Source organism: Cervus elaphus, chromosome 17 (genome assembly GCF_910594005.1).
Source record: "Cervus elaphus chromosome 17, mCerEla1.1, whole genome shotgun sequence".
NCBI lineage: Eukaryota > Metazoa > Chordata > Mammalia > Artiodactyla > Cervidae > Cervus > Cervus elaphus.
In genome coordinates this window covers 15,038,651-15,050,625 of record NC_057831.1, presented here as the reverse complement: position 1 = coordinate 15,050,625, position 11,975 = coordinate 15,038,651, and positions in this window count along the sequence as shown.

The window sequence follows — 11,975 nt, the reverse complement described above, 5'->3', positions numbered from 1 at the left end:
ATTTACAGCCTTGAGGGAAACCGGGACAAGTCAACAACATAAACTGGCAGTACAGTGTAAGTAACAGGACAGTTACTCCAGATGACGGGATCAGTTCCTGAAAGCAGAGTCCTAATTCTGCATCATCTTTCAAGACATATAACCTTTGATCCTTCAGGTAAATATATTCCCTTCCTTATCCAACACTTAGCACATAGTAGTTGCTTTATAAATGTGACTTGAATGTGTGCTTCAAGGTATTCCCCAGGGTCAGAGGTTGATTTAGTTGCATAAAGGATATTTTCTCTTTCAAGTCGCTGATTCTCAGTGTTCATGTTCCTTTTTTTTTTAAGTGTCTGCTACACACCTGTCTGTGTGCATGTCAATGGGGTTTGCTTCCCTTAACTGCAGTACTGATTTAAGCACCTTGCAGTCGCTCCCTGTCACTTTCACAAAGGAAACCTCATTGGCTATTGTCTTTTCTTACTTGTTTGCTGTGTTATCTCAGTGAAGTAGGTACCAGTGGTATCACTACACTTTAAAAATGAAGAAGCTGAAGCACTTGCCAAAGGTCATAATAAACAGCTAGTCTAGGATTTAAAATCAGTTTCTCTTATTCTGAAGACCACACATTTAATGATTAGGATACCTCCCTTTCTCCCAACCTCTTGCCAACTTCTTTTCTTCCTTATTTCTTTTCTAACCAGTGCTTTGCATCCCATAGTAGAGATGTACTGCAATTTATGTAACTGTACTTCTACTGGGCTTGTAGTTGTCTGCTTTATTTTACTACTAAAAGCAATGCTGCAATGAACATTGTATCCCCCACCTTTGTTGACATGTGTATGTCTGCATGATGGATTTCTGGAATAAAGATTGCTGGGAGAAATCTTTTATATAACATGACTGAAATAGTCCAAAAATGCTGTATAGACTTTCACTGCCAGCAACAGCTATTGCATTCTTATAAATATTTTCTCCCATTCAATCTCTTGCCTTTAAATTTGGTTTATGGCAGTTTTATAGATATTTTCTATTTTTACAGAGCCATATTTTTGTTTTCTGTTTTTTTGGCCCCACCACATGGCTTGTGGGATCCCTGACCAGTGATCAAACATGGGCCAATGGCAATGAAAGCACTGAGTCTTAACCACTGGACCCTCAGGGAATTCCTAGAGCCTTATCTTTTAATCTGCTATTAACAGAACTTGATTTCTCCTTCTGAAACCTGTGAGTCCTGTCTGTACTTCATTTCTTGATTTTGATACCCAGAAGAGAGAGTTATAAGCAGAAACCGTTCTTGAGTTAGCATGAGTGAGTGTGTTCTTTGCAGCTAAGCACAACCTTAAGTAAATATCATACTTCAAAAAAAAAAAGCATTACCATTCTTTAAAAAATAAATCATACTCAGGTTTATTAATTTATTAGGCAGTAGTAATTTCTCAAAAACTCAGCAGACTTCCTATCTGATTTTAGAGAATTCCACATGCTCATAACCACATCCTTGATTTGTTTTTTTTAAGACATACTTCTGTGCTATCTTGGTTCCTTACCTCTCTCTGGATTTAAGAGTTTCTGTGGCAAAGTTATACTATTCATCTAAAATTCTTTTCCCTGAATTTCCTTATTTTTTTAAACCATTTTTAAAATTGAAATATAATTAATTTACAATGTTATGTTAGTTTCAGGTATATAGCAAAGTGATATATGTATAAATATTTTCCAAATCCCTTTCCATCATAAGTTATTATAAGGTATTGAACACAGTTCCCTGTGCTATACGGTAGGTCTTTGCTTTTAAATCACACATTTTAAAAAATGCCTTAGAAAGTTTATAATAGAGAAAAGCAATTGGAATGAAAAACTAGGGAAGAGTTACACTAAGAAAGAGTCAACATTGTCACTTGTACTTGGTCCGCACTTGTCTATTGACCTTCTCGATGATTCCATACCAACAAGGCTGCCTTATTCCTGCAGAGGCACAAGTCTTACTCTGATGGCGGTATTTGCATAGGTTACAATGTGAATGGTGTTCTTGGATTTGTGCAGTGCACAATCTGCCCACTGTTCGTGGCAGCCCAGTGCACAAGGATGTTCAGCTTTTTGTATTTTGTATTTGAGAATATTCTTCCACTGTTGAAGGAAACAAAACAAAAACCTAACATTCTTTTAAATCATCACAAATTGGTCTGAGGTCATCCAAACCTAGAGTCAGGATTTGTAATATAGACCAGATCATCATCTAAGTAGAGACTTCAGGGTCAGGAATTAAGAATCTCTTAAATGTGGTCCATCTTCCTGAGATTTTCAACTACTAAAGGGGACAGTATTAGTTTTTCATGATTCTTTTCTGTAGCAGTACTTAAAGCTTAACTCCACTCCAAAGGTATGGAATATAATTTATGTTACCAGAAGTTTTTAGATTTGCTTTGTCTTGACTAAACAGGGCTTGGTCTTAAGAAAAGTGTTGTAGTTTTTAATACTGTAAACCAATGAGGAAAGATTCAACAATAGAAAAATGAATAAGGATTAGCAAGTATTAATATAAATGGCAGAGGAACCAGAGATCAAATTACCAACATCTGTTGGGTCATCAAAAAAGCAAGAGAGTTCCAGAAAAACATCTACTTCTGCTTTATTGACTACACCAAAGCCTTTGTGTGGATCACAACAAACTGGAAAATTCTTAAAAGAGATGGGAATACCAGACCACCTGAACTGCCTCCTGAGAACTCTCTATGCAGGTCAAGAAGCAACAGTTAGAACTGGACATGGAACAACAGACTGACTCCAGATTGGGAAAGGAGTACATCAAAGCTGTATATTGTCACCCTGCTTATTTAACGTATATGCAGAGTTCATCATGAGAAACGCCGGGCTGAATGAAGCACAAACGAGAGTCAACATTGCCGGGAGAAATACCAATAACCTCAGATACGCAGATGACGTCACCCTCAAAGAAAGTAAAGAACTAAAGAGCCTCTTGATGAAAGTAGAAGAGTGAAAAAGTTGGCTTAAAACTCAGCATTCAGACAACTAAGATCATGGCATCCAGGCCCATCACTTCATGGCAAATAGATGGGGAAACAATGGAAACAGTGGCAGACTTTATTTTGGGGGGCTCCAAAATCACTGCAGATGATGACTGCAGCCATGAAATTAAAAGACACTTGCTCCTTGGAAGAAAATCTATGACCAACCTAGACAGCATATTAAAAGGCAGACATTACTTTGCCAACAAAGGTCCATCTAGTGAAAGGAATGGTTTTCCCAGTAGTCATGTATGGATGTGACAGTTGGACTATAAAGAAAGCTGAGCACCAAAGAACTGATGCTTTTGAACTGTGATGTTGGAGAAGACTCTTGAGAGTCCCTTGGACAGCAAGGAGATCCAACCAGTCATTCTAAAGGAAATCAGTCCTGAATAGTCATTGGAAGGACTGATGTTGAAGCCGAAACTCCAATACTTTGGCCATCCGATGCAAAGAACTGACTCGTTGAAGACCCTGATGTTGGGAAAGATTGAAGGTGGGAGGAGAAGGGGACAACAGAGGATGAGATCGTTGGATGGCATCATCGACTCAATGGACATGAGTTTGGGTCGGCTCTGGGAGTTGGTGATGGGCAGGGAGGCCTGGCATGCTGCAGTCCATGGCGTCGCAAAGAGTTGGACACGACTAAATGACTGAACTGAACTGAACTGAATATAAATGGCCAATAAACATAATGAACAGACCCATGAATTCATTAGTAATCTAGAAAATAAAAATAAAATAAGGTGCTCTGCTCTTGTATGGATTGACTAGATTGACAAAAAAAGATTAGTATTATCCAGTGTGGTCAGGGATAAGGTTAAAGGGGTAATATGCTGTATTGTGAATTGATAGAACTTTTGTCACCATGCAACTGGAATCCATGGTAGTATACAGAGTAATAATTATACCACTGAGCAGTTATTTGATAGAATAACAATATCAGTATCAGCACACTTATATCTCTGCAATAAACTTAGCTGATGCCAGGCAAAGAAAAGGCTATTTTATGTCCTGAATCCATTTGATAAGCCTCTTGCTTTGTTAATCTTTTGCCTGGAATAGATTTAGATTTGTATTTCTGTGAGTCTCTAGTGGCATGAGTAAATAAAAATTGTCATGATATAAGGAGTTTATTTTCCTGTACTTTGAGCAATTCGTGGAATTACTTATGAAGTAACCTTTCAAACGTACACCTACCTAATCCTTATTTTAGTATAAAGGGATATGTACAAAATTAGGATGGATCGTTAGCAATTAAGCATCTTGTGCGTTAACTAGTGAATTCATTGTTCAGTTGATAAATTACATTCTGAACCGAATGAGTATAGAAAATAATAATGTACATCTTTACCTAAAATACTACAAAATCCATTATTTCTGTTGCAGTAGAAGTCAGCCCACAAACTAAAGTGTACAAGAAATGTAACTTTATTTTCCTATATAATTCAACTCAGTTTCAAGCCCCACATCCCATAGAGGTTTTTAATTTCAGTCAATTTAGGATTCTCTCCCTTTTACTTAGTGTTGAGTCAGAATTCTCCAGGCTTTTGCAATACCCAGTTGTGGAGGCCATTTGCTCCAGAAATATATCCAAGAAGGCCACTCTCCCAATTATGAAGTTCCAAGTCTTGGATTCACGTCAGCTGCATGGATATTCCCGTGTACTTGGCCCAGTAGTTCTCTTGCTACTTCTGGGCCATGCATAGGACAGAAGAGTTAACTCCAGAGCTTTTGTGCTGTGCTGGAACTTGCCCTTCCCATTAAATAATCACTCGGTGATTGTCGACTCCTTTCACCTCTCAGTCAGAGTAAGTCTAGGTCAGTATGGGACCCAGCAATATATTTGTAGAATAAATGTGGAAGAGAAAGTAAGTGAGAAAGTATATTATGCATGTATAGTGTTTTCAGTTGCAAGAAACAGATAATAATCCATTAGATTAAGCAAAGGAAAAAAAATTATTGTAAGAATACAAGGGAGGCACATGAAATATGAGGAAGAGGTGGATGAATAATAAAGTCCTAAGAAGTACAGGATCCCAGGCAACTCTGGATCCCTGGAAAGTAGGAGTTTTTAGAGAGGCTACTTCTACTATTCCATTGCAGAATTCCCAGTTCCCAGAAGGCAAACTCTGACAGACCAAGCCTAGAGTTGGGTGCAGTCTTAGATCAATCAGTTGTGGCCAGAGGAGTAGATGTTCCAAATACACTGGGACTACAGGTTTGAAAGTATTTCTTAAAAGAGGGCAAAGGTTGTTAGCTAAATATTTATAGTGGTAAAATTGAGAGGACAGCAAATGTAAAAATAATAAATTTGGAACTCGTCTGGCATGTTTGGAACATAGCAAAGAATCTCAGCAGCTGAAAAGTAAAAAGAAAGAAGGAAAAGATATAAGAATAGAATAGGTTGATAAGGATCAGTCTATAGAAATTTTTTGAATGTCAGACTCAGGGGTTTGCCCTGAAGGCAACTGAAGATTCTAAACAAGGGAAAGATATCATGAAATACCAGTCCAATAAAACCAACATCAGTATGTAAGTCTTTGAAGTGAAGAAGGAAAATCAGATACCAGTGAAACAAGATGAGAAAGCCACTAGAATATCTCGGTCATGAGAAAGTGGAGTTAAGTGAAAATGGAAAGGGTATGAAGAATGCAAGGCCTGCGTCCAAGGAAGAGCTTCAATCTGTATTGATACATCAGATATAAATGTTGACGGAAGTGGAGTCGCCAAAGCCTGAGATTTTAGGCTGGGTAGCAGAATACAGCAGTTGATTTTAAAAACAAATAAAAAGGGGTTAAGATGAGAATTGATTTTTAAGAGGTAGACTGGTAGGGTAGAGGCATGACTCTTAGCTTCTTAATATGTGCTAATTTGGGGGTGGAATTCTAAATGGTAATGTCTTACAGGTTATTGGATGAATAGGAACCATGATCAGATAATATCAAGAGGCCAAACACAGGGATTTGGGTTTCCCCCACATAGCTGTGCTACTGAGGCTGTGATGCTAGCACTGTACTCTGGAGAAGAGGGTATAAGGTCACATATATCAGTCATTTATTTGTAACATATATTTAGTCATTTAACCATGCAAAAGTACAGGACTAAAACTCAATGAAAGTCACCTAAGTGTTCAGTGTGCTGCCGGAAGAACCAGCGTTTAAGTCTTACAAACAGCAGTTACACTAACAACTCTCTTTTCAATTTATTACTGAAGTACAACTTGTATATGGAAAACTGTACTTTAAAGCTTAGTAAACATCGGTGAAATTTTACAAAAGGAATACATTTGTACCCAAATAACCAGGATAACCAGCACCCAAATTAGAAAACAGATAAGTAGCCTAGAAACCCCTCCAACTCCCTTCACCAAGTGAGGACTCAGCATAGATTAATTTCACCTGATTTTGTGCTTTATGTAAATAAAATCAAACATTTAGATGTCCTTTTTAGATCACTGTTTTGCTCATTCCAGAATTATTTCTAAAAGAAATCCTAAATCAAACAAAAAGAGACTAATTGTTTACATAATGGTACATTATTATGGGGCTTTCCTGGTGGCTCAGTGGTAAAGAATCGGCTGGCAATGCAGGAGACACAGGTTCAATCCCTGGGCCGGGAAGATTCCCCTGGAGAAGGAAATGGCAACCCACTCCAGTATTATTGCCTGGGAAATTCCATGGACAGAGGAGCTTGGCAGGCTACAGTCCATGGGGCCACAAGAGTTGGACATGACTTAGTGACTAAACTACCGCCATATTTATACAATTGAATACTCTGTTGCATTTAAACTGAAGTGGAGAAAAGATGTTACAAACCAGTAATATAGTATGAGCCCATCTGGGCAAACATATTAAAAAGAGAATATCTCCTTTAAAAAAGCTTATATCATATATGTACTGTAAATGTATTAAACACACTTTAGAGTAATACACAGGAAATTTGGTAATAATGATCCCTTCAGTGAAGAACAGAAGTAAAGACAAAGAATATTATGTCTTTCTGTCCTGTTTGCATATTTTAAAAAATGCATTACTTGTATTTAATTTTTAAAATATGAATAGAAAGTTGAAGAATCCTCTAAACACAATCCTTACATTTAAAATGAGAACCCTTCCTGACATTTTTCAATAAGAAATTGGCCCTTCAACTTAAACTGTAGTGTTGGAAAGGCTCTGCAGATTCTAGGAGGAGATGGTGACCCACTTAATTGTTTGTTTAAGCTGTTAAAATTGTTGGTTTAAACTTTGAATCAGGCCATTTTCACAGTCATCATTTTGAAAAAACCCTGGAATAAAATTGGACCGATAATTAGTATGCATATCTATTACTCAGGAAATCCAAACAGTTTTAAAAGAAAGTAATGGGAAGAACAAAAAGAATGTTTGGAAGCTTTTGCTGCTATTACTAAGGAAACCAACTTTATTTGCCCCTTTTCTAGATTAAAAAAAATTTGATTAAGGGTAAGGAAGGAATACTAAATAAAGAATGGAAATGCATTTATTTTTAAATTATCTCAAGTACTGAAAATTAACTTTAAATTTTTTATTTAAAAAAATGTTACCCTGTTATTATATCTCAGATACATAACTTACACAAATTCTAAGGAAAAAAATAGAAAAATATATGAGGAAAAAAAAAAAACATTCATCAAAATTCTATATATCTTATTATACTGTTTCATAACTTTCTATGTTTACCGAGTAGTATACTACAAAGGTTTTTCTGTCAACAAATATCTTTGAGTCAGGTTTTTAATCAGCAAAGTAGAGATAGAAATATTACCTACCATTTGGCACATGCTTGGCATATGGTAATCATTCATCAAATCTCTTAAAATAGCATCCTTATTTTTAATAGCTATTTGGTATGCCCTTATGTTATCTTCCATAATTTATGAATCAATACATTATTGCTTGACGTTTAGTTTTCTACTTTTTTTATTATTGTTAAGTATTCATGTGTGCTTAGGATAAATTTCTAGATATGTTCATGGCAGGAAAGGAGTGGCGTACAGAGGAGGCTGGGCCATAAAATCCTCAGTAAGGGCCTGCTAAATATTTCTAAAAGCCTTTCTTTGTCTATCCTGCAAAGCTAATATGGTTTACGCTATGCATGTCAGGAACCTACTTGCTACTGTGACCACGACTGGCTAGAGCAGAGCCAAAGGCACACCTGTGTGCCAGCCCGGCGAATCCAGGCCCTCCAGTCAGCATGCCACGGGGCCCAGCAGTGCCTTCACTCTCGGGTGTAGGCCACTGGGGACACGCTGGGCTGATGGGAGGCTCTCCAACAGGACTGCTTTCATCACAGGCTTGGCTGGAATGGCTGGTGAGTTGACATCTGTGTCGTATTCTAAAGTCATCTGAGTATGTCTCTCTCCTACCACTTTAAAGGCTCTAGCCTTCCATCTTCAAAATGAAATAAGAGAAACTGGAAGAAAGGAACACCTAATGAGAAAGTTCTAAGACACTGTAATTTTTTTTTTTTTTAACCTCTGAATATGCCTGCTGTTTCTGAGCATCAGTTGCTCACTGTCAATGCCTGAATGAATCCTCAGATGTGCTGTTTCTTCCCAATTGTGTGTTCAGTGTTTTAGCTATCTGATTAAAACACTTCTCTAAGAATAAGCTGTCTGAAATATACAGATGATATCACTGTAATGGCAGAAAGCGAAGAGGAACTAAAGAGCCTCTTGGTGAAAATAAAAGAAGATTGAAAAAGCTGGCTTAAAACTCAACATTTAGAAAACTAAGATCATGGCATCCAGTCCCATCATTTCATGGCAAATAGATTGGAAAAAATGGAAACAGTGACATGTTTTATTTTATTGTGCTCCAAAAATCACTAGGGATGGTGACTGCAACCACAAAATTAAAAGATGCTTGCTCCTTGGAAGGAAATGTATAACAAACCTACACAGAGTATTAAAAAGCAAAGACGTCACTTTGCCAACAAAGGTGCATCTAGTCAAAGCTATGGTTTTTTCAATAGTTGTGTGGGTATGAGAGTTGGACCATAAAGAAGGTTGAGTGCCAAAGAACTGATGCTTCTGAATTATGGTGCTGGAGAAGACTTGAGAGTCCCTTGGACTGCAAGGAGATCAAACCTGTCAATCCTAAACGAAATCAACCCTAAATATTCATTGGAAGGACTGATGCTGAAGCTGAAGCTCCAATGCTTTGGCCACCTGATGCAAAGAGGTGACTCATAAAAGACTCTGATGCTGGGAAAGATTGAGGACAGGAGGAGAGGGGGGTGACAGAGAATGAGATGGTTGGATGGCATCATCGACTCAATGGATATGTGTTTGAACAAATTTCAGGAGATAGTGAAGGACAGGGAAGCCTGGTGTGCTTCAGTTCATGGGGTCACAAAGAGTCCGACACAACTTAGCGACTGAACAAGAAACTTACTCATATTATGCTATTCACTTGCATTCCTCACTGATCCTACCTAATACCAGCCCTCAGGACTGTTCTCTGTTTCTATGGACTTATTTTGTTTTGGATGGATCTGGCATTAGTCTCAAATTTAATATATCATATATCAAGATTTCTTAGATTACTTTTAAAGAAGAAAGACTGACCTCAATGAAGATGAATAAATAGATTTACCAGCTTACCAAAGGCCCCTATTTTCTACTACATGTTTATCCTCTCTAACCAGAAAATATCCAGCTTGGTTCAAGGTAGCCTAGAAGTCACTATCCTATCCATATTTTATTATGAGTATGTATGTGGAAAGTGAAGCATTAGTCATCAGTTGCGTCTGACTCTTTGCGACCCATGGACTTGAGCCTGCCAGACTCCTCTTGTCTGTGGGATTTTCCAAGCAAGAATACTGGAGTATTCCCTTCTCCAGGGAATATTCCCAACCCAGGGATTGAACTTGGGTCTCCTGCATTGCAGACAGACTCTTTACAGTCTGAGTCACCAGGGAAGCCCATGTGTGTAGGAAGTGTATTTAATTTTGTTTAAGTAAAAAAAAATTTGGCCACTTAGTTGTGGCATCTTAGTTCCCTGACCAGGAATTGAACCTATACCCACTGCATTGGAAGCAAGGATGGAGTCCTAACCATTGGACCGCCAGAGAAGTCCCTGTATTTAACTCTATATGATATATTGTGAATATCCATTTCTTTCTGATTATGAAACAAATATAGGTAAGTGAGCAAACAAGTTCAAGAGCAGAATGATCCCACTCGTGTAAGAGAATTAACACACCTAATTCAGGTGTAAATTTTATATGTGCATATAAAAATAGGACTCATACTAGCCAGACTATTAACACTGGTTATCTATGCAGAGTGGGATGGGGTATTGATTTTCGTCTTTTATATTACACACGTCTGTCTGAATTAACAGTAGAAAGAATACTCACAGCTGGTTACTGTGCCAGGCACAGTTACAAGCACTGTGAATTTATTCACTCCTAACAATCCTAGGAGATATATTTTACCTTTGAGGAAACTGAGGGTCGGACAAATTGAGAAACTTGTCCAAGGCCACACAGCAAGTAAATGGCAGAGCTGGGATTTCAAACTAGGTGTCTCCAGTGCCTAGATCTGCACCTGGTACATAGGAAGCATCAAAAAAGAGATGCTGGTCACCTCAAAATATGCAGAAAAAGAATTTACCAAAATTCAACATCCTTTCACAATAAAATTCTCAACAAATTAGGTATAGAAGAATGTATATCAAGATAATAAAAGAAAAATAATAAAAGAAATTAAAAAATAATCATAGAAATACCACAGATAGTCAGATGTATCCCGGGGTAAAAAATCCCCCAAATGTACTGGAAAAGCTTGTTCTTTAAACTCTACTGAGTCCATTTTCTACTACTCTTAGAAGCAGTCCCTCTTCCAACAGGTGAACACTAACGTATATGAGGGTCGTGTCATGTGACAAAAGAATCCGTAAGTGCTAAAGCACGCTGAAGTGTCGCTTTATAATCACACTCAGGATTGTGGAAAAAGAAGTCAGGGAAGAACATATTCCCATTTCGCAATTAAGGAGGCTTTTCCATACTAATGAAATTGTCACATTCTCAATCCTCTCCCCCTTTTTCCTTTTCTTCTTTCTTTTTCTCCCTTTCTCCTTTCTGAGCATGTACGGTTTGCTTTTCAAGGTCAACATACATATTTTATGACTCCATCATATTTGATGGGCCCATAGGCACACAAGAGGAGCTGAAATAGTGACAAGAGGGAAGAAAATACAAGAATGATGGGCGTCTGCTGGCCAGGAAGCTAGCCGGTGATTTTCTTTGGTTTTTATCAACAAGGAAATCCTTACACTTCTTTTCTCACCATCCCAGTGACTTACTTTCCCAAAACAAAATCTCATTTCTATATACTTTTGGCCAAAAGTTAGTGCTGACCCTTAACATGTGTTGAATGAAGACCATGAGTTCTGCTTTTTAAATACTTTGTTCTCCCTAGCTCTTAGAGTCCTAAACTGGTTTGGAAAAGTTTCCCTTTGAAATTGTCACCTCCAGGCTGTGAAGTCTTAGCAAAATTCTTACACCAATTTATTATTCATCAAACCTGCTCTTGATTTAAATTCACCATGGTACCCTTGATGTAGATGGACCCCAGAGTGAACAATCAGAGCTCAATTATAGATGCCTTCTTATGCATGTAGACTATCAAAAAGAAAAATAAAACTCAAGATTGGTACTAGACAGTATAGCATCACATTTTCCCTCCTATTTAATATCTTTGACATTTCTAAAATATCAAGATTTTTAAGAGCTATTTCCAGCTTTGTTGCTGCTCCAGTTAAAGATGGTGAAACACAAGTCTTAAATGAAACTGACATTGTATGCAAAGGATGCAGCAAGCACAGACTTCACCGGTTTGACTAAGGTAAAGTGGTACAGCCTTCACAGCTGAAGACAAACAGAGGTTCAGAAATGTAGTTCAGAAATACAATGTTAGCATTGGTTCCAAAAAACCTG